The 20,423-nt window shown below is 38.1% G+C and overlaps 1 long non-coding RNA gene across 1 annotated transcript; it reads right to left on the bottom strand.

The window, feature by feature from the left end:
- Positions 1 to 454: 454 nt before the first annotated feature.
- LOC118172571 lies at positions 455 to 12,404 on the bottom strand. Its single transcript, XR_004753760.1, has 3 exons — positions 12,144 to 12,404; positions 1,486 to 1,541; positions 455 to 591 (listed from the first exon to the last, which is right to left on the bottom strand). It is a non-coding gene; the product is annotated as an uncharacterized LOC118172571 (long non-coding RNA).
- Positions 12,405 to 20,423: the final 8,019 nt, after the last annotated feature.

Below are 20,423 nucleotides of genomic sequence, written 5' to 3'. Positions count from 1 at the left end.
AGGGAAGTGAAAACAGAATAAACTTAGAAGATTAATCTTTGGCATTTTAAAATCTGTATTATAGCCTGTTGTATATAGTAAGCATATGCTTGTTTAAACAAGATAACTTTCAAACTAATTCCACATTCCCTTGTCTATTTCTTTTACCATACTAATACTTAAAATAATTGCACACAAGCACAGTCTCATGTTCTGCCGCAAGATTTTAATAACATTATCTGAAGCATGAGCAATGGTCATGAGCACAAGTGGTTGGAGATGAAATTTGACTGTGTGTGGGGCTAGGAACAGAGATGGCTGTTAGAAACCAAAGCTACAAACAGCTGAGCAACTTTGTGATCAGTGCAATTCCTAGTAGAGTGCTCTTGACTCTGCACAGTCACTTTTGCACTAGCATTAAGCACCTGCCATCTTGGCAGTCTCAGTAGAGAGAAGAGGACTCTGAACTGGTGGTTGAACTCCTCACTCTCAGGAGCAGCTCCCTGAGGTCAGGTTTGAGAAATGCTGGCAGGGCAACATGGGAAACAATCAGTGCTGCTGCCCACTGAACCTGTTCTAGGAATAGACAACTTCATTCCTGTACTTGTCAGTCTGTCACCAAGAAAAAATAGAAAGGAAAATTAAAAGGTTATGATGTTATCTTCTCCAAAAATAGGATTTCAGTCATCAGGGAGGAAGAAAGTGCTTGGATCTTTTTACTCAGACTCTGAAGTCTGCTGACATCTCCCTGTCACCAGTGCTGAGCTTCCTTTTGGTACTGCTAAAGGTCATGGAGCAGTGGGAGGGGGGGGGGGGGGGGTGAGGGATACCTTATTTCAAAAGACCAGAAGAAAAAACATTCAGAATTGATGTGATAGAGAAAGAAAAAAGCTAAAACAAAAAAACAAAAACATTTGTTTCTCCTTGCAGTTCTTGACAACACTAAAAAAGTCATGCCTTTCATTACCCAGCTTTGTCTCAAGTCTATCAAAGACCAACAGTTGGTTCCTAAACACGGATGCTGCTGAGTGAACTGGTCACTCAGGCAGCCTTATTTGTTATATTTCTGAAAACAAACAAACAAAAAACATCAAAAAAAAAGCAGGTTGTAAGACCCAAAAAGACTTATGGAAAACTGGAGGGAAAAAAAAATTATAATATCCTGTAAGTCTTGAATATTACCTGCAAGAATGAAGATAAATTAATAAGCACTACTACTTACTTTAGTTAGAAGGACAGAGTTCAATGATATCAATATAAATTGGAAGAAAATCCTCTGGTATGAAAGCAAAGAAAGACTAACACAGTTCTAAGGGCAAAGCAGGGGATAACAATATTAAGTCTGATCCTGGAACGCCACAAGGTAGCCTATAAGCACAGAGCACTCAGCACTTCTGAGGGTCAAGCCTTTGGCACTACAGCATTTGTGATTCAGTCGCTATAGATCAGGATTGATCTCCACCATCCCTGCTTTAAAAAAAAAAAAAAAAAAAGAAATAAACTAACCTTGAAATTGTCATCCACACCTGGAGTCCAGCCAAAAAAGGTAGTAGAGACAATTCCTGGAGAAGTAGAACAAGATGGCCCCAAAGGTTAGTACAGATACATCAAATAAAAACAGTGGATTTTGATCTAATGAGAATTTATGTAATCTAATTTTTATTCAAAAACTAAAAGTGTAATCATTTTTTCCCCTGAAATGCAGAATCGCATCTGTCTCTGTTTAAAACAGATACTCAGAGGGTATCTTAATACTCTTTCAGAATTGGAAATGCATAAAGGCATATTTGAAAGCAGTACAGTTATACAAGACAACATTCTTATTCCATAGCAATATGATAATATTCTGCTACCCATCTTTGTTGCTTTTGGGAACAGAAGGAGCTTGAAGCAGCTTCAAAGCTGAGCTGAGGAAGCAAGCCATATTGAAGTTAGGAATGGCACTCAACAACTCACTATAAGAGGGAATAACACAAGTGGTCAACCTTTTAATGCTGCATTGCAAAATGAATGAATTTGGGGCGATTTTAAAATATTTGCTTTTGGTGAGGCAATATTCTGAGTTCAAATTAATAAAGAATTCAAGCATGCTGTAAAACCTGTTTCCTCAAAAGCATAAAACTACTTCAAAGTCACTAAAACCGAGGATGACAAAGACCACAGAATGTGGTCTTCAAATACTTAAAACGTTTATGTTCATAGCTTGCAGCAGTGTGTCCATAGCATATGATTTACTCATTTGCAACAGGCAACATCTAGCAGCCACCAAGCAAATTCATGGAAAGACATACCCTGAATTCCCAGTGGTTAACCTGATCTCAAATCCTAGACATTTAAGCTTCAGTGTAATGCTAAGAAAAACACTGGGAAACCATGCAAAAGTATATTATATACTAATATATACTATCTATTATAAGATTCAGCCCAGGGAGAGGTACCATATAAACAGGAATAAAGAGCAAGAAGTGTGAAGAATTGGACTGCTCTGTCAGTGATTATGTTGGTTATAAAATACATTGTGGTAGGCATAGTGTATTACCTAATATTTATCACATTTGATGGTCACAGGTGTTCCTACTTCAAAAAAGATTTTAGCAAATGCCCCTAACTGTGTGACATCTGGATCCTGTCATCACACTAACAAGAGGTAACTTTTGCCACTAGGCTCTGCTCTGGCAGATGTGCTTTTACTGCCACCATTCATTTCCTTCCCTGTTAAAATGCAAAACATTAGCTTTTACTCACAAATAGATATAACCTGTTCTTTTCTGCTTCTACACTATGTTACTCAGATCCTTATATGTTGTTAGCCCAACCCCAAAAATACGAAATAGTTTTACTTGCTAGAATACTGGCTCAGATTCTCAAGTAATACAAAGTCCATGGACCTATGATTGACACTTTCTGTTAAGCATCCTTAGCACATTTTCTTGTTGTTGAAAGAGGAGTTAATAAAAAAGGTCAGGAAGGAAATGGAAAGTTTTCTGTAGAGCTGCAGAGAGAACAAGCTACTCTGAGGTAAGACAGAGTCAAGTTGGCCAACACTTCGAATATTTTGCCGAAAGCATTTTTTTTTTATTCTTTTCATTATTTATTTTTTACAAAACTCAATATCTTTTAAAACTTAATGGGTTTGTAGTCTTAAGTATAACTGAGTAAAGTTTACATTTTCTTTAAGTCCCAGAGTTTCATTCACCACATCCAGAGGCTGTGTGGAGTCGTGCCCCAGGGACCTAAGGCCCTTGCCAATTGGTTTTTACATTGTCTAATCAGTCCTGTGCCACTGACTTTGTGATTTCATTAGGGATTTCATCTCCAGAATAATCTAACACTGAGCAAGATCCTTGACCTCAGAACCATGCTGCCTCATGGCTAGCTGCATGCAGAACAGACCAAGAGAAGGTTACCAAGCTGATGGCTAGGAAATCAGATGCTTGCTGTGGTTCAGTGAGTCCTGTTGAACACAGTACAGTTTTGCAAGAGTGCCTGTTTGCTGCAGAGCTTTTTCTTGATAAAACCAGATTTTTGGGGAAGAGAACATGATGAAACTTTTTTTCAGAAAGGTTTTTAGGCCAACTTATACTTTTTAATCCCTTGCAAAATGAAATAAAACAACCTAAAAAGCTATGAAAAATATACATAGCTAAACAGTAATCTGTATTAAACGACTGTCCCATTTGTAATATGTACTATTTTTTATTATAAAGTGGCAGAAAAAGGCAAGAAGCAATAAATCTACCTACTTAGAAATCCAGAGATTTCAAATCTAGAGCAAATAAAGAATGAGAGTATTATGAAGTCAAAAGAAAATGTAGGAGAATGTTATGACTAAAAATACTTCAGTTTTTATATTATTTTAAAAAGGGTCATAGAATTGAAAATAGACTTTACAAAAATTGCAAACATCAAGGATTCTACAGTATATCACATGTCTAGGAAAATTCCAGTTTTATTCAATGTATTAGTATCAGTCTGTCACATTAGACAACATATGCTGACAAGGATATAAATTCCATTCTGATCTGAGTTTTTTTATATTAAATTATATAAAGCAATTTACACTTCTGTCCAATTCTGTAGGAAATTAAAACCTATGATTATCATTTGCCTAACAGCATGAATGTTAAAAATTAAAGGCTTTAAATAATGGCCATCATGCATTTCAGCCATATTTCAAACTTTTAGAAAATAATCCATTTTTGGCAGACCATCTGACAAGTTCATAACTTTTGAGCAAGCATTATACTATGTGTCATCTGTATTCTTTTGTTCATCTCATACCTATCAATTTTGTTCATCAAAACCTAGGATTGTTTAAAACATGGAAGAAGTTCGGCATATTATTTGGGTCACTTATGGAAATCAAGAACACGATTTAGCATTAATATACATAAAAATGACTAGAAATTATGCACCACAAATCCAGATCAGTTTGGGGCTTTTTAAACTTCCATGTATAATACAAAACATTTTCACAGTGAGGGACAGAAAAATTCAAGTGAAAAAACATAATTACAAAATGGAAATCTAGCTTAGTAGAAGCTATGTAGGAAATAATGTTATTCCCATCACAGCAGGACATTGGTAAATAAGAATTACATCTATGAATGTTAATTTTTAAAAACAAAACCTAACATTCTCTTTTCAAATGCAAACTCCTATGCAGTTCTGAGTTCTGGTCAAATTTAATGCAGAGCTATAGAACCACCACATAAGGTATGATCCGTTTATTCAAAAGAAGCATAGTCAATAGATTAACTGAAAATAAATGGAAACTGCAGAAAGTTATCTTCATGATTTGAGAACAGCTAAAGAGAGACATTTGGAAAGCAAGCATTTCTCACTGTAATTGTGGCTATCACACTCCTTCCACCAACCTCTACAGGGACCTCTACAGAGAAAGCGGCTGTTCTGCAACACCCAAAAGCACTGAGACAAGAGAACCCGAACTTGTTCATTAAGGCATTTACTTTTGAGTTTTGAAGGAAGATCACCTACTGAGCATTCGGTACATTAAGGATGACAGCTTATCTCTGTTGGAACAAATCTGTACTACTCCAAAGCAAGGAGAAGTGTGTGGTTGCCTTTTATAGCTAAAGGCTATCTTCTATATTCAAATTCAGATACATCCACACTACCAGTAGCTGCATATCTCAAGTGCAGACATGTCCTGACCTTTAGTGCAATACTTGCTACTGCTAATACCCGAGTTTCCTCATTTTGTGACTAGTTGGCACTAGAGATTGGAGCCAGAACAGAAATGTATATACAAAAAGAACATAATCAGGACACAGGTTTGACCACATACCACGATGGTATAGACTAGCCAAGGTATTCCTTATCAGGGTTTAGTACTGTGTCATCTTCCACCAGCACTCATTTATTGTTACTATTTTCAAAGAACTATTCAGATATTTGATTCCATGACTTAGATGCAAAGACCGACACAGCAACGTACCTGCCCAAACTGGACACCCACTAGTCTTCTCCCACCCGTCAGCTAACTGAGAATTCTGTATTTAGGAAGATTTTCTAAAGCCAATAGTCAAGCCTGTGCACAAGCCAGAAGAGCATTTACCATATTAGAAATAGTCACCTAGTATTCATACTGTTGCCTCATCTTCTTTCAAAAACACAGCCAAGTTGTCCCCTTAACTTTCTTCTCATTTTTGTCTTTGTACTTAGTTCTCTATAACATTAAAAAGCTTGGAATAGGAGTGGAAGAATGACAAAAATCTATTACCATCCATTAAGGTTTTTTTTTTTTTTTTTTTTTTTTTGTCCTGCATTATTGCTTCTTCTAGGCTACTGTAACGCTCTTTATTCCTTGTGCATAACCTGCACTACCTTTACTCTGTTTTTTCTTTTGCATCATCACAAATATGACCTCCGTGGAGAAGAAAATGCTTTACACATGCACCAAATAAGTTAAAACTCTTCACTGTATGAAATGCAATTAAGAAGTTGCATATCCCATTCCAGTGCAGGACAAGTGTAGCAGGGCCACCAGAACAAACGAGCCACCTGCCTTAGTGCTCAGGTCCTAAGCTGGACAGTGACCCAACTGCTCTCTGAAGAGCAAAGCACAACAGACCACAAGTTCCCTGTCTTCTGTCTAGCTGTATGCTTCAGATACGACTTCTATAGAGATCTACTGTTCAGTGACCGCACCAGCACAGTGTAACTGTGGTTCTCCAGACCCCCAAACCACCCTCACTGCCTGGCCCTGGCCCCTCCTCAGCGTGCTCAAAATTCAGAGCCCAGTTCCCTAGCAGGCAAACGCCTGAGTGCAGCTCACCCTCTGAAAGAGGGAGCCAAGCAAACAGCCAGGGTGCAGCTGGGTGACACCGAACAGGGCCAGAGCCCCACCACACTGGCACTTTGGCCCTGGCTGTTTGAATAAAATGCCTCTTCAATCTCAGGTTTGCGTAGGGAGTTCAGCTCACACATCATCCTTAGCCAAAAACAGTCTCTGCTGCAGCAGGGGCTTGGACTGGAATGGGATCACCAGGGAAGTGCAAACAGCCTCTTCCAATACTGCTGCTACCCATGCGATGCCAAAGCAACTCCTGGCCTCCTCAGAGGCTCACAAACAGTTGCAGCTGGAAGGTGACGTGCAGCATTTTAACAGCACTTGCAGCAATACCAAGCCATGATTGCTAGGGTGTTGCTGTGAGTAATGTAACTCGAATTTGTGCTGAAGCAGGATGACAAACGTTTTGGAATGAAACAGTGCTGCCTGCACAGTTGAGCTACTCCTACTGAGCAGTTAATGGAGGCTGTCGTGCCCCCTTGCGGGTGGCAGTCAGCAGAGGATGCCCCCGGAGGCCGGGCTCACTGCTCAGCAGAAGGAAGCGCACAGCTCGCTCGGCAGCGCTCCTGCTGTGTGCTGCTGCTCCCTCAAGTGCCTTTTCCTTATTCCAAAACAAGCACATTACTTGCCACATTCAACAGGTATGTTTCCCTTTCTTCCTTGGCATCAGAGCTTGCCTACAAACACAAGGCTAAATTCAGATAGTACTGTAAAAAAAAGATCTGCAACCTTGCTATTGTCAAAAATCAATGGCTTTGCCATTAACGTGACCGTGAATGAAGTCTGCACACTGAAGTAACTTTCCCTGAAAATAAACTTCCTCAATTGCACCTGACAGTGATTCAGATTTGCAAATCCATGCATACAGTGGGTGCCCTACATCCCCTTTACACATAACATAACAATTTCACAGACTTGGTTCTGCTTGCAGGAACTTATTGCCCCATATAGCAGAACAAAAGAAACAACATGACAACTCTGTCAAGGGACTGTGCAGTGTGATTCCAACAACTTAATTTCTGCTGCTTACTTCAATTGATTTGACTTATTTTCCTCTTTCTTGACACATACCAACTCTGACTCTCTGAGGCTCAGAAGACTAAATTCAGAAGTGATGTGTAGAAGATAAGTTAGGTGTCTTCAAATAGCTGTTGGAGTTAGTTTTATCTTACTGCTTAAAGGAACCAAGTATGTGGTTTTTAGTACCAAAGTAAATATACTTTGAAGCATGTTCTTATGAGATAAAGTTTCTCTTAATAAGATAAAACATGTTTTACCTGAGGAATATTTGAAGTCTAACTCCTTCCAACAAAGAAAGCAAAGAACATGTAAAACCCATTAGAAATGAAAACAGATATTTAGATTAAAATTATCAATAAATATAATGGCAGACAACTACACATCATTTTTTCATATGTATTTGCTGTAGATGACTACTTGAAATGCCCCATAGTTTTAACAAAACATTAAGTTGCACAAAAAAAAAATCTCAAAGTACAAATATTGCTGGAATTCTCCTGAACCGGAGTGTGGGAAGAGAACAGGAGAATAAATAACAAAACCAATGTCACAAATGGCTGCCATGTCCTCTAAATTTGGCATTCTCAATTTTGGGGATTCATAAAACTACATTAATGACACATTGCTATTTCTAAGCAAAAACTACAGAGTTGTCATTCTGAATTCACTACAGCTCATAATACTGCTTTGTTTTGAACTATGGAATATGCAAAATCTATCCCCTTAAACATGAACAATAAGACAGAGGAAACGTAAATAACACTATTGCTGTGTTTTCCATCTTGTTTTGTAAGAGGAAAATACATTAGCAAAAAATAATCCTGCAGTCTGCTATACTGGCTGTCTTATCTATTTTTGTTTAGGTTTTGTTGAAATCAACACCTTCTATCAGGGTAAGAAATTCTGTTTCATTTGTTTGCTCATTAGGAACAAGAAAGTGCATAATCCAGAAAGGGTTGATGTACAGATGAAGCTGTCAAGAGCAATACAATTTCTAACAGTAGTTTCTCAAATGTGATAATTACTATTTATTTTATAGGCTTACACATGACATGCCATTATTAAAGTAACTCCCACTTCAGCTTTTATTATTAACCACACTTTTCAATCTCTTATCGACCCCAAGCAAAACTGTATTTTTCTGCACAGCAACGACAAAAAGCTAACACTCAACGTTTACTAGGAATTATTCTCAGAGCTATTTCCACATTTTAAAAGGTGCCTCATTTGAAAATACTGATGGCATCCATTAGAGATTGAAATTGCCCTTTAGAATTGAGTGGATAAATCATCATACTGTAGGGAAAACCAGAAGGACTTTCAAAAGCATTTGGAGCTAGTCCAGCTGAGATCCCATACAGATCAATGGGGGTTTTAGCACCACTTCCAATGGCAACAGCAATCAGAAGGGAAGAGCCACGCAGGCCCTTCATGTGAATTACCTGCCTTTACATGGGGGGAGAATGGGGATAGCAAACCTGGACCTGGCACAGTTAGGTCAACCCACATGTGCTTTCAGAAACATGGAGTAATCTCTTTGCTAAAGCTTTATATAGTGGGATTGCAATCTGTCATAGGCCCCTACTCAGGCTTTTTTTTTTTTTTTTTGACTGCAGACCCTCTGTCTCGCCATTGATCATTACTACTTTATCCTCCTTTATTATTTATTTTTCCATGAGTATGAAGTGATGACCTGTCACAGCTCTGGTTTAAGCCAGTGTTCTGCACACAGTTTTGCACATTAAAGCAATACAGGTGTGCTGTCACCTAAAGGCTGTGAATGCACAGGCACCAAACTACTTGAAACCTCTAGGGGTAAAGTCATTCTTCCTTAGGCCTATGGAAAGGGATCTGCTGCATGGTCATACAGCAGGAAAGCAGGGGAAGACAGTGAACCCAGAGATGAAAATAAAAAAAAAAAAAATCAGAATAAATTTATGCCAATAATCAAAATACTAGGGAAAAACTCCTGGATGAAAAAAAGGAAGGAGAAAGACATCTGAAGGACTGGGTGACAGAGGAAGAATAATACTAAGAAGCACCAGGAATAGCTAATAACAGGAGCAGAGCAGAACATGGAGGTTTGTGTCCAGTAGAAAGTGAGCAAAGAAGAGTTCAAAGAGCAGAAAATTCAAAAAAAAAAAGTCCAGAGATCACCCTCTAGATTTGTAAAAAGGAGTAAGATCAGAATCTTATGGACTGAGATCTTACCTGACCCTTGAAATAAGTGTTCTTCCTCGATGCTTTTACATGTATTTTTTTACATGGATGGTAGATTTTTGATCATATGTACTTGCAGAGATGCAGCACTGCAGCAAAGCATGCTAGCAACATCACAACAATGTTTTTCCAGACATGTTTGCTTTTCTTCTGCCAAACACTTAGCTTTTCCTCTAATAGGAAAAGGTCTTGGGAATCCCACCAATTTTTCTTGATGAATAAGCCAACTACAGGTATCATTTGCTGGTCAAACAGCACACACACCGTCATGCTGTTGCCATGCCCCTTCATGCCTACAGTTTTGATAAACATATCAGTATTTGTGGGAAAATCAAAGAATCCACAGTGGTCAAGTTCCTGAACAAAGGAGCAGTAATGAATATAAAAGGCATGCACACGACAACAAAAAGAATTATCCTGTAAAACTTTGCTACAAAACTGTGGACACAATTGTGTTCAGCTGTGGCCAGCAGCCAGGGAGGTGGCCAGAATCTATCCACTGACGTTTTTAAGACTTCTTTATTCATTTCCTTCTTTTTATGGATTTCTCTGCTACACGTTTTGATACACTTTTAGTCTAGTCAATTTTGCGGCTTTTTTTCATTAACTGAAAGTCATAGTAGAATTTTTAACAATGTTAATTTTTGGTGAAATAACTTTTTTTTTTTTGGTCTGAATTAGTATAACTACATTCAATGCACTCCTTTATTGTAGCCTATCGTCCAGATGGCTCTGCTGAAGAAATGGAAAAGCTAATATAATACACAAAGATGAAAATTACCAGTAGATCTGATATTGTTTAAGTACTGAAGATTTTTTTCCCCAGACAAAGTGCAATATCCTCAAAACTAGCACCCATATTCTCTGATACAGAAAAAAACAGAGATTTGTAAACCCTTAAGAAGCACCTTTGATGTTTAGGTTTTTGTATTCCTTTGATCAGAGATTAGTTGCTAAAAATGCAGCAAAAAGGATCACTTACTGATACACAATGTTTAGTTCTTAAAGAACTCAAGTGGAAACAGTGCCCAGCCCCCCCATACCTGATTTGTTAGCCTCCACAGCTGAAATGGAACTCAATTTTAAGCATGAATAAGTAAAACACTAATCTATAATTTCACCTAAAACATTTCCTAAATGATCTCTTTTATTTAACTGAAGGGAATATGATAAACAGGTCTCAAATGAGCATTGGCATGTTCTACTATGAATTTCATTATACCATCGAATTCTAATGTTTCAGGAGAGGTGTCACTTAGAACTTAATTAATATTCACCAAAACCCAGCAACTGTAACAAAATTCAGAACAGGATATAACACCCATCTCTTACTGCATTTGTCAGATTGCATTGTCAAACACTGGAATGGCAAAAAAAAACACTTTCAGTCCTAAATGAATTTCTTAATAAGTATTAAGGTTTGGTTCTTAAAAGAACTCTCAACATAAAATCATCATTGTGAGACAAACAGTAGCTGTTACATGGACATGGAAATGGGATGCAGCTTCCTGAGACTGCATTTAAAGGGAAAACTGAACTGACATTTCGTTTGTGTTAGTCATTCCTTTTTTTCCTGTGCAATAGGTGGCTGGGTTGTATTATTATTATTATTTTTAACTTTATTTCACACTGCTATCTTATGCATGCAATAAAGATACATATGTATCTCACAGAGATATTTTATATAGTCATTTAGAGCTACATCATAAGATATGTGACCTAGGAGAGCACAATGGAAATGTACACAGTGGGAAAAATTGGTTTGTCTTTCCTCAGAAGGTTTGACTTTGCAATTTCTGCTACGTCATTTTTCTCACAGCAATTCTTACTTCATGACTATGTTATGAGGCTTACTTTATTATCGTTGGTAAAGCACTTTAATTTCTTGGATGAAAGAAGTGCAACTAATTTCTATTTTAAAAATAATTTTAACCTCAGAGTTGTACTTCAAAAATCTCAAAGCTCTTGTGACAATTTGTGGAATATAAAAGATTAAGAATTTGGATTTATATATACTATCTAAAGGGACAATTGGGATTCTGCCTTAAATAGTGCTGAGGGTGTCAAAAAGATTTTAGTTTAGGTAATCACCTAAGTACAGAATCCTTAACCACATTGATGACAACAGCAAGGACAGCTCTTAAGGCTCTCAGTCACCTCTGTCCAAGCTCTCCTACAACATCATACCACCCTCCACTTTCCTCCTCACTTTTACTGGATTAAAAATATGTCAGACTAAATTAGAAAGAGACTGGGAGGAGGAACCAGAGAGGAAAGAATCTAACCATTGAAATATCCGAAGTTCCTCCAGCCCTTATTCTCCACTCAGGTATGAAGAGTGGGAGCTGAATCATAAGCCATTAGTGCTTCAGACCAAGTGGTGGCACAGGGGATCCACCTCTCTCACATGGAGATAAGAGTCGTAGAGGCTGCTACTCTTTTTTTTCCTCCTGTATTTTCAGATTCACTGTGAACTACTTGAATACACTAGCAGCTTCAACTATGTTTCTAGTACATACTGACAATAGTTACTGACAAGCATTCAGTCTGACAAGTGTACCAGCAAAACAGCTGAGAAGCAAGTCAACTAACAACCAGAATCACTTCTCACTTCCAGTGCTAGGCATCCTTCTCCAGGTTAAGGGAGCAGAAGGAGCAGGTGGGGATGGGCAGACCTGGAGCAGTGCAGAGCCCACACAGTACGTGGTGACACCACGGTGAGGCCAATCACCTGGCTACACCAGAAAAATCTGAGGCTTTTTATGTATGCAGGAGTCCAAACTGGTTCTCTTAGTGAAATTTTAAGAAAAATCATTACAGCCTTCTGTTACGGGGCTGTAAAGCAGGTTGGCTACAGTATTTACATCTTGCTAATTATGTTATTTTGTCAAGTGGATCTCATTCAGTCTGAACTGAGAGATGTTGCCCACATCATCATCCTGCGAGCTCGATATCCAACATCATATAGCATGACAAGGTAACATTTTTGTGAACAAGCCTAGTGTCTGTGATCTGCTTTCGTATGAAATTAGTTTCTTCCCAAATGCCTGTTATTCCAGTTGTTAAATTACTTTAAGTCATGCTCCAAGGCATGTATAGTATACTACAATCAAACAGGAACAACACTTTGCATATCATTAAATGCCAAATTCTTTTTTGCTACTCTAGAAGCAGAACTGCAGCCAGAAATGTGTGCTTTCTATGCTTCTTTGCAATTCCAATTGCCAAGTGAACATAGGCTGGGGAAGCAGTGCTGCCAAGTGTCAGTGCTGCGTTAATATTGTTATTATTCTCTGAGAGTGAAGTATATAATGCTATTTTCTCCAAAGGCATTATTGATACCAAGGATTAGCATTACAATTTGTATAATTATTGCAGTGCCCACAAGACTCCATGTCATCAAATATTTATCCAACTCAGAATAGTTTAGCGCAAGTGATTTTAAAGGCCCTGCTGGACCTTTGGAAGAAAAAAAGTGATCAGGTAGCTCATTCAAAACACAATATAGTACTGTTACAGGATGCTCAAGAGATATTTGGTCTCAGAACAACTTTGAAATCTTTTCACTTTACTCTTCTTTATCAAGGGCCCTCATCCATCCCCCACCTTCCCCCCCAAAACTGTCTAAATCTAAGTCTCCAGTGCCCTCTACTCACTTCACATGACCTGTCCCCCAGCATCCAGTGGCTGCTTTTTCTGCTTTAGAGTTCTCTTACACCCATACCTGCCACAAAATGCAGTAGGTAATGCCTTTGCCTCCAACTGATACTATTTGGTAACAGCAAGGCATTCAATGTCAACATTACCGGTTTGCCTTTTTATTTTTTTTAATGGAAACAGCAGGATGCCCTCTGAAAGATACTGCTTCATTGAAGTATATACACTGAAATATTACTTAATAAGACTAGGCATTTTGTCTAAAACCATATAAATTGGAAGTCAGTTGCAACTCTTTCAGGCTTTTCTTCCAATCTTTGTTTGAAGGAGCAAGGTAGTGCCTTTACCTAGGCTCCAAAAACAAGGCAGACTTAAAAAAGTCCTGTACACAGTTAGAAAAAAGTATAAGTCACACACCTTAGAATAGTTGTTCAATGACATCTTGGCCTTCAAATTCCACACTCTAGTGCACATTGCACTAAATTCACCGGAAGTGCTTGAATTTACCAACATGAGCATGGGATCCAGCATCTAGGCCCTACGCAGCTTTTGGGCTTCAGGATCAGTGTTTAATCCAGTAATAAATTTATGTGCAAAGGAGGGCTCATACAACCTATTTAACATATACCTACTGGTACTCTGAGGATTAGTCTTGATTCACCTTCTACCTTTTCTCGATGTTTGTTAGTTTTGAAGTAACAACTGTACCAAACCTTAACAGAAAACATGTTTCAAACCACAATGTTTACTACTGAGTATTTGGTGTCAAACTGCTATAGAATGAATGTCTTGATTAATTAACTAAATTATAATGAATAAGAACTGACTTGACATCTAATGTTTAGCAGTGAACAATAAGTTTCATAGCATTCATCCAGTGCTAGCGCCCTTGAAAAATCCATCCTTTTCACTATTCCGATTGTATGAGAAAAGGACTGTGCCTCCCCAGTAGCTGGCATTATATTAAGAAATGAGCATTTCTAAAAATTAAGTTTGTTGAACTACAAAATACTTAAGACTTCCTAAGTCCTTAGAAATGCAAATGCAATTGCTCCATCCTGTAACAGCTCAGTGAATGATACCAAGTCATTGATCTTTCCATAGCTTTCCTTCCTGCCTTTCTTTGGAGACTTCTCCATCTCCTTCTCCCCTGCTCAGGGAGGTCAGCTGCTCTATCAGCAATAAAAAGAGTAGAGCAGAGCCAAAGCTGACACCACACTGTTACACTCCTTCACAGTTTAAATTAGCTCATAAAAGGAAAAGTGCCTCCTTTTTAGATGCAACTAATGACTCTTCAGATGAAGAAGTTTGATGTAACAGCTTTAGTACGACTGATATTTATAAAACCAAAACCTCTGGAAATACCAATGGCAATCTTTTTTCCCACGCTGAAAAAGCAAGATGATTATCACAAAACAGCCATAGATCAGAAACAACCAAAATACTTCAAATCCTTTAAGACTGCGTGAATCCTTTCACTCTATGCAAAAGCATCCTGTTTAATCTAACTTGAGTGAAACTGAGGCTAAGAAGAACACATCCTCACACCGCTGGGACTTCCTGGCAGGGAGAGTAACTGAGACAACTGAAAGTCAATGACAAGTTATTCAAACATGTAGTGCATGCTGTTTAAGAACACACATGGCAAAGTACAGCATAATAGCATAACAGCATAACCTTAATAGAGTAATCCTGCCCACTTCTACTTCAATCTTGAAAAGACTTTATCTGGAGTTGTTTGAGTAGATAGTATTGAAGAGATCAAAAGCAGGACCCAGAAAGTAACACTTAATTGGACACCAGAGCAACTTAACAAGATACTACACAACTACAGCTTTAGTATCAGCACCGTAGGAGAAACAGTGCAGTTATAACTAGGGATGTTAGCAACACCTTGCATTACGATGATTGGAACCTCTCATCCCTATAGTTAAGAGGTGTTTCTTTAAGTATCTACATCTTTTCCTTCTATAGCTAGGTTTGTGCATTTAAATAAGCTAATCAAATATACCACATGTTGCCTTGAACTTTAACCCCATCCCCATGCCCCCAAATTGTAGACTATTTCCAACAAAAACTCTGGAACTGGAAACATGATAAAGGAAACAATATTATGCTCTTACAAAAATAAAGAAAAACACAAGCCCTTTTCTCTTACGTGAGTTCCTATACAAAACAAACCAGATCTTTGAGGAATATTTCCTTTCAAAATAATGATAACTTGAAGGTCACTTTGGAAGCTGCATAACGAATATTAAGTTTTCCAACTCCAGCAAGGTGACATAAAGCTACCTCATGCAGAGAACATAGCCCAGGACTTTACCACAATGAAATATAATCTGTCAGAAAACTCAGATGACTGATTTTTCTTTTATTTTAGGTAAACATCTGAACTTATTCCAAGGCAACTCTCATGTACCCACCCACTAATTTATATTAATAAAAACTACTGCTAAAGAAGTAGAGGATCACTAGTTTCTAACTCTATTCTCCTGTTAGCTTGTCTTAACCAAAGCTGTATCACAGTAATTGCAAATAGCTTTATTATCATTAACATTACTAAACTTCAGAAAAAGCAGTCTGCAGGGACATTAAGATAAGATCAACTTTGCAAAATTAAAAGACTCAACTCATCTTTAATGCACTGTAATACTCATTAACAGCAATTGTTTTCTGGTTGAGGGTGTCTCTTGGTTGTAAATCAGGGAAGATGCTACATTTTGAGCTACAGCACACAAATCAACCAGCTAGGGCTTCCAGGGAGGAAAAGAAAAATCAGAGGTTGGTAAACAACTCAGCTCAATAAAGAGGTATTGAAATGCACAGCCTTGTCAACCCAGAGGGAAGATTTACAAAAAATACTTCATGTCACATGGTAGCAATTAGGAAAGGAAACAGTTTCAGAATAGCCTTCTGAGTCAACACCAGCAGTTAGCATTGTAGTTTTGTTTCAAGTCTCTTCCCACTGATGACAATTTTGGCTTCCTTTTACTGCATCCTTCCTTGGGTGTCAAGATCTCTGCCCTTTCTGTAACTGATGCTGAGCAGCATACAAAAGGATTGCAGAGCTTGGGAGCAATCAGCACTCTAAGGAAAATAATACATGCTACAGTCTCGCCATCCTAACTTTTTAAGTTGCTCTCTTGGGACAGAAGAAACAGTTTTACATTTTTATGAGGAAATGTATTACCATTATTTAAAAGCAAGGTTCTTTTTGCTTAAGTTTGGAACTACACTTTAAGTTTATTTTTCCTAATTGCAAACCAAACTTTCACCCTTCTTCAGAAGCAGTTGCAAAAATCCAGCCACCAATGAATTCTTTACAATATCTTATGCCTATTAAGAAGGAATAATGACTATGTGAAAAGGAAAGGGACACCTCTGGAAATACACTGTAGTAAACAGCAGACCTAGCAGGGAGAATGATTAATGATTAATTAAAAGACAACTCAAAATTCAGGCTGTAAAGCAAAATCTCACCCCAGATGAACAAGAGCTACAGAATAAAACTTGAATATAAATCTTGAAGTTACTTCCTTAAATAGAGAGGAATTTGTGACTTCTCTAAAAGTAAAGGGTTAATGTTCAATATGTTTACAAGTGTATGATTTTAGTAACTGATTAGGCAGACAATCCTGGCTAACAGCAAGTTGATGAAAGTATTCATTACATGACACCTTACTTTGCAACTGATCTGCTGTGACTTTTGGCTTTTTTGTTTTATCCCCCATAAGGGAAGGGCTTACAAATGCAGGCCAGTAACATTTTTATCATACCAGCATGGAATCAGGTCCATTAAAAAAGGGAAGTTCACTTCTTGTTTAGTTGCCAACTAAAAGGGCTCCCAAAATAATAAGCAGGGAGCTGACCCCAAGAGGACTGAATGCCATATCCTCTGTCTACCCAAACAGGCTTTGGATGAATAGCTCCTGCCACTGGCATTTTAAATAGAGAACTGTCTTAATATTCCCCCAAGGCTGAAGCACTTCAATATTCTCCAGTGCAAAGGTGAACAAGGAGGTCCCCATCCCAGCTGTTTAAGCTCCAGCAACTTGAATAGGAATTTTGAATGAACTGGGCAAAGATGATCTCATGTACTTCATCAGATCTCAGTAAAGAGGACTGAGCCTTTCCCAGATCCCGCTTGCTTGCGGTTTCAGCCATGCCAGTGAGCCCTTTATCCTGGAGGAATCCTTCTTCCTTCCAAGCAGGACTCTGGGTCCTCTTGGTGGCACCTCACACAGAACTGAAAGAAAGCCAGCTCAAGGCTTCCTAGGAATTTAAGCAAAATTTTACTTCTACCTAGAGTCCTTAAGGTAGGAAAAAAATAAATCACTTCTATCCACCTATTCCCCCCAAATTAAAGATATTTGTGGGTGAAGGAAAAAAAGGCAAGTTTAATAGTATTTTAGAGGGTAAGGTGGGAGAGGGATGGGAGAGATCAGGGACTGAAGCAGGATCTTTTTGAGATATCAGGGACTGAAGCAGAATCTTTCTGTCCTTGGTCAGCCTACTTCTTTCCTGATACTCCCTTCCACTCTCTTTTGGGGATCACAAACTCCTCATTTATCCTTTCAAACTGCCTTTATGTTACTGACGTGCACTCTCAAGTCTTCCCCAACCTCTACAAAACAAACAGCTTTTCTTCCCTTTCTCCTCCATACTGTGTACCCTTCTCAGCCCCTTAAAGATGGGGCAAGAGATATAGCCTTCTCTTACTTCAGGAAGTAAAAAGAGCTCAGAAGAAAGATGTACAAGCAGAGCAGCAGTTCCAAAAGATTGCATTCATAACTGTGGTAGAGGGAACAGCTGAAGCATGAAGGAGTAGTAAGAGCAAGAGCTCTAACAATACTATGAGCTGAGCTGGGAAAAGCCAACTCCAGCCTCCTAAAATATCAAATTAATTTGTCCTCCCAGAGACTGCAACTTACTTTGCTTATGACTTCAGCCTGTTCTGTGCAACTCCCAGCTTCAGTCATTCTATACCAAGCCATATCGTTTCTTGAGACTCTACTAGGTCCTAATGATGTGGAATATAATGTGTCACCACTGACTGCAGCTAAGAAATATACGAAAGAAAATGCTCAACTTTGAAAGAAAATCCTATCTTAGCATACTATTAAACTAATTATGTGAAAATGTTTATTTGCTATGAAGTCAGTTATTAAACAAATTGCTCCATGCTGCAATGCTACAATACTCTTACATGGTGATACAAGATTTCTTTAAAGTTATGTTTAAAAAGATACACTCAGCTAATGAAATTAATGAGCTTTAATATTCCCTTGAAGTACAGTTTTTCAGCACAAATTTGCTTCATTATCACAGCTCTGTAAGCCTTGTAACACATAATGGTCACTGATCCTATCCAGAACAGTGAAACATAGGCAAAAGTTTAATTGTACATGCACCTACATTTTAAAGGAAATAAGGTAGTCTTGCACACTATTAATATAACTGATGTCTTTTATAATTAAAGGGATAATGTCAAAAGATTAGCTGGAAAGTATTTTAATTAAAGTTCGTAAATTACTGTTGAAGTCATCATTACACAGAAACTCAATGAAAATTAGATGCTCGGTTCTGCATCAGTACAGCAACACCACCAAGTTTTCCAACAGTTGTCACAGAGCCTCAACTCACATGTCAAAGCACCTGATTTAGTACAAATTAAGTGCTCCTCATTGACTTGACACATCTTACACTGTAAGGCAAAGAACCAAGCAAGTCTTGGGCACTGCAATATGGACTTGATTTTTGCCCTAAAGCAGAAGATTTACTCTCTAAGATTCACATAAAATGTCATTTTAAGAAATGTATAAAATATATATTCCCATACAATACAGTATTAACACTGGAACACTTTCTACGGACACCAGTTTTATGAATGGGTAAAGAGGAACAGAAGGACTAACTTCTCTTGAATGCATTGCCATACAAATTCAAACCCATTCCAGGAAGTCCATCTGCGAGTGTGTTACAATAGCTCAATTTATTAAAGGTTTACAAGATTTTTGGATAGTACAAAGACTCTGGCAAGTAGTTAACAAAACTAATAAAAACACATTTTTCATCTAGACAGAGAAATGATTAAGCTCATCTATTCTCTTTTTATAAGAAGTGAATAAGAACATATATTTTGTCTACCTTGTCAATTTTAAATTATTCGAAGCAGCCATATATGACAGACTGCATTTCTAGTTTCCTCTATGCTGCTAATGTATTTATTCTTATACTCTCCGGGCCAATTCAATGACTTATAAAGGTCAAAATAAATAGTTTAACAAAATAGTTACATGGATGTAGGTTTTAGAGCACTGAAGTAATGTCCCTGAATGTCCAGTAATAGTTTTTAAAAACACTGTTCATGAGAACCCTGAAATTATATCCCCAGGTGCTACCCCTCAGGAAGCAGTAAAATGCCCGTGGTTTTGTGCTATTGGTCAGGATAAGTGACAAAGCATTTAGAGCAGTAATAATGTGCAAGCAAAATTGTGAAATCTAAAGGCAAAGGTATTTTTCTTCACCAACCAGAGGACCCCCAAAGTAAGCAGGTAAATTTAAAGGCAACAGACAGACCATGAAAGTTGCATGGAAGGCACATGATGCCAGAGCTGGGATGGGGTGAAGAGAGGCACTACACGCTCAGTTCTGTCTTTTCCTTACCATGCTGCTGCTGAGAGCAAGACCCCAAGAACTTCCCCATCCAGCCTGCAGGGCAAGGTGGCTTGTTATTGCAAGTACCAATGCATCAAATCATACTAAATCCACTGCAGATAACTAAGTTTCTTCTATCAGTTTCCTGCTATCAATACAGAATTAATGTCCTCCATAAGCAACTTTAAAGAACAGCACAAACTATTTGTATGAACTATTTTACACTTTACTACTACAGTAATATTCAGCCTACCTTGCCACACACTACAAGTTTATTCTATTTATATCCAGGTTGGACAATTGAGACTACTTTTGTATTTCCCTTCCCATAACAGTTGCCATTATACTTGCACTAGATTCATAGACTGCAGTGAATTACAGAAAAGCGTACAAACCAAAGTGGACCTTGACATGCTGGAAAGGTCACCTATGATGGCTTTCATGACGGGCAGATGATACACAGTTCCCAGGTATCTTTCTTTAATAGCTTCATTAGGGAGTCAACCCTTACCAGGATGACTTCACCTGAACAATTGTCATGCAATTTTTATGTGACAGGCGTCTTTTGAACTTCAGT

This window comes from Oxyura jamaicensis, chromosome 11, assembly GCF_011077185.1.
Source record: "Oxyura jamaicensis isolate SHBP4307 breed ruddy duck chromosome 11, BPBGC_Ojam_1.0, whole genome shotgun sequence".
Classification (NCBI taxonomy): domain Eukaryota; kingdom Metazoa; phylum Chordata; class Aves; order Anseriformes; family Anatidae; genus Oxyura; species Oxyura jamaicensis.
This window is presented reverse-complemented; position numbering and strand designations above follow the sequence as displayed.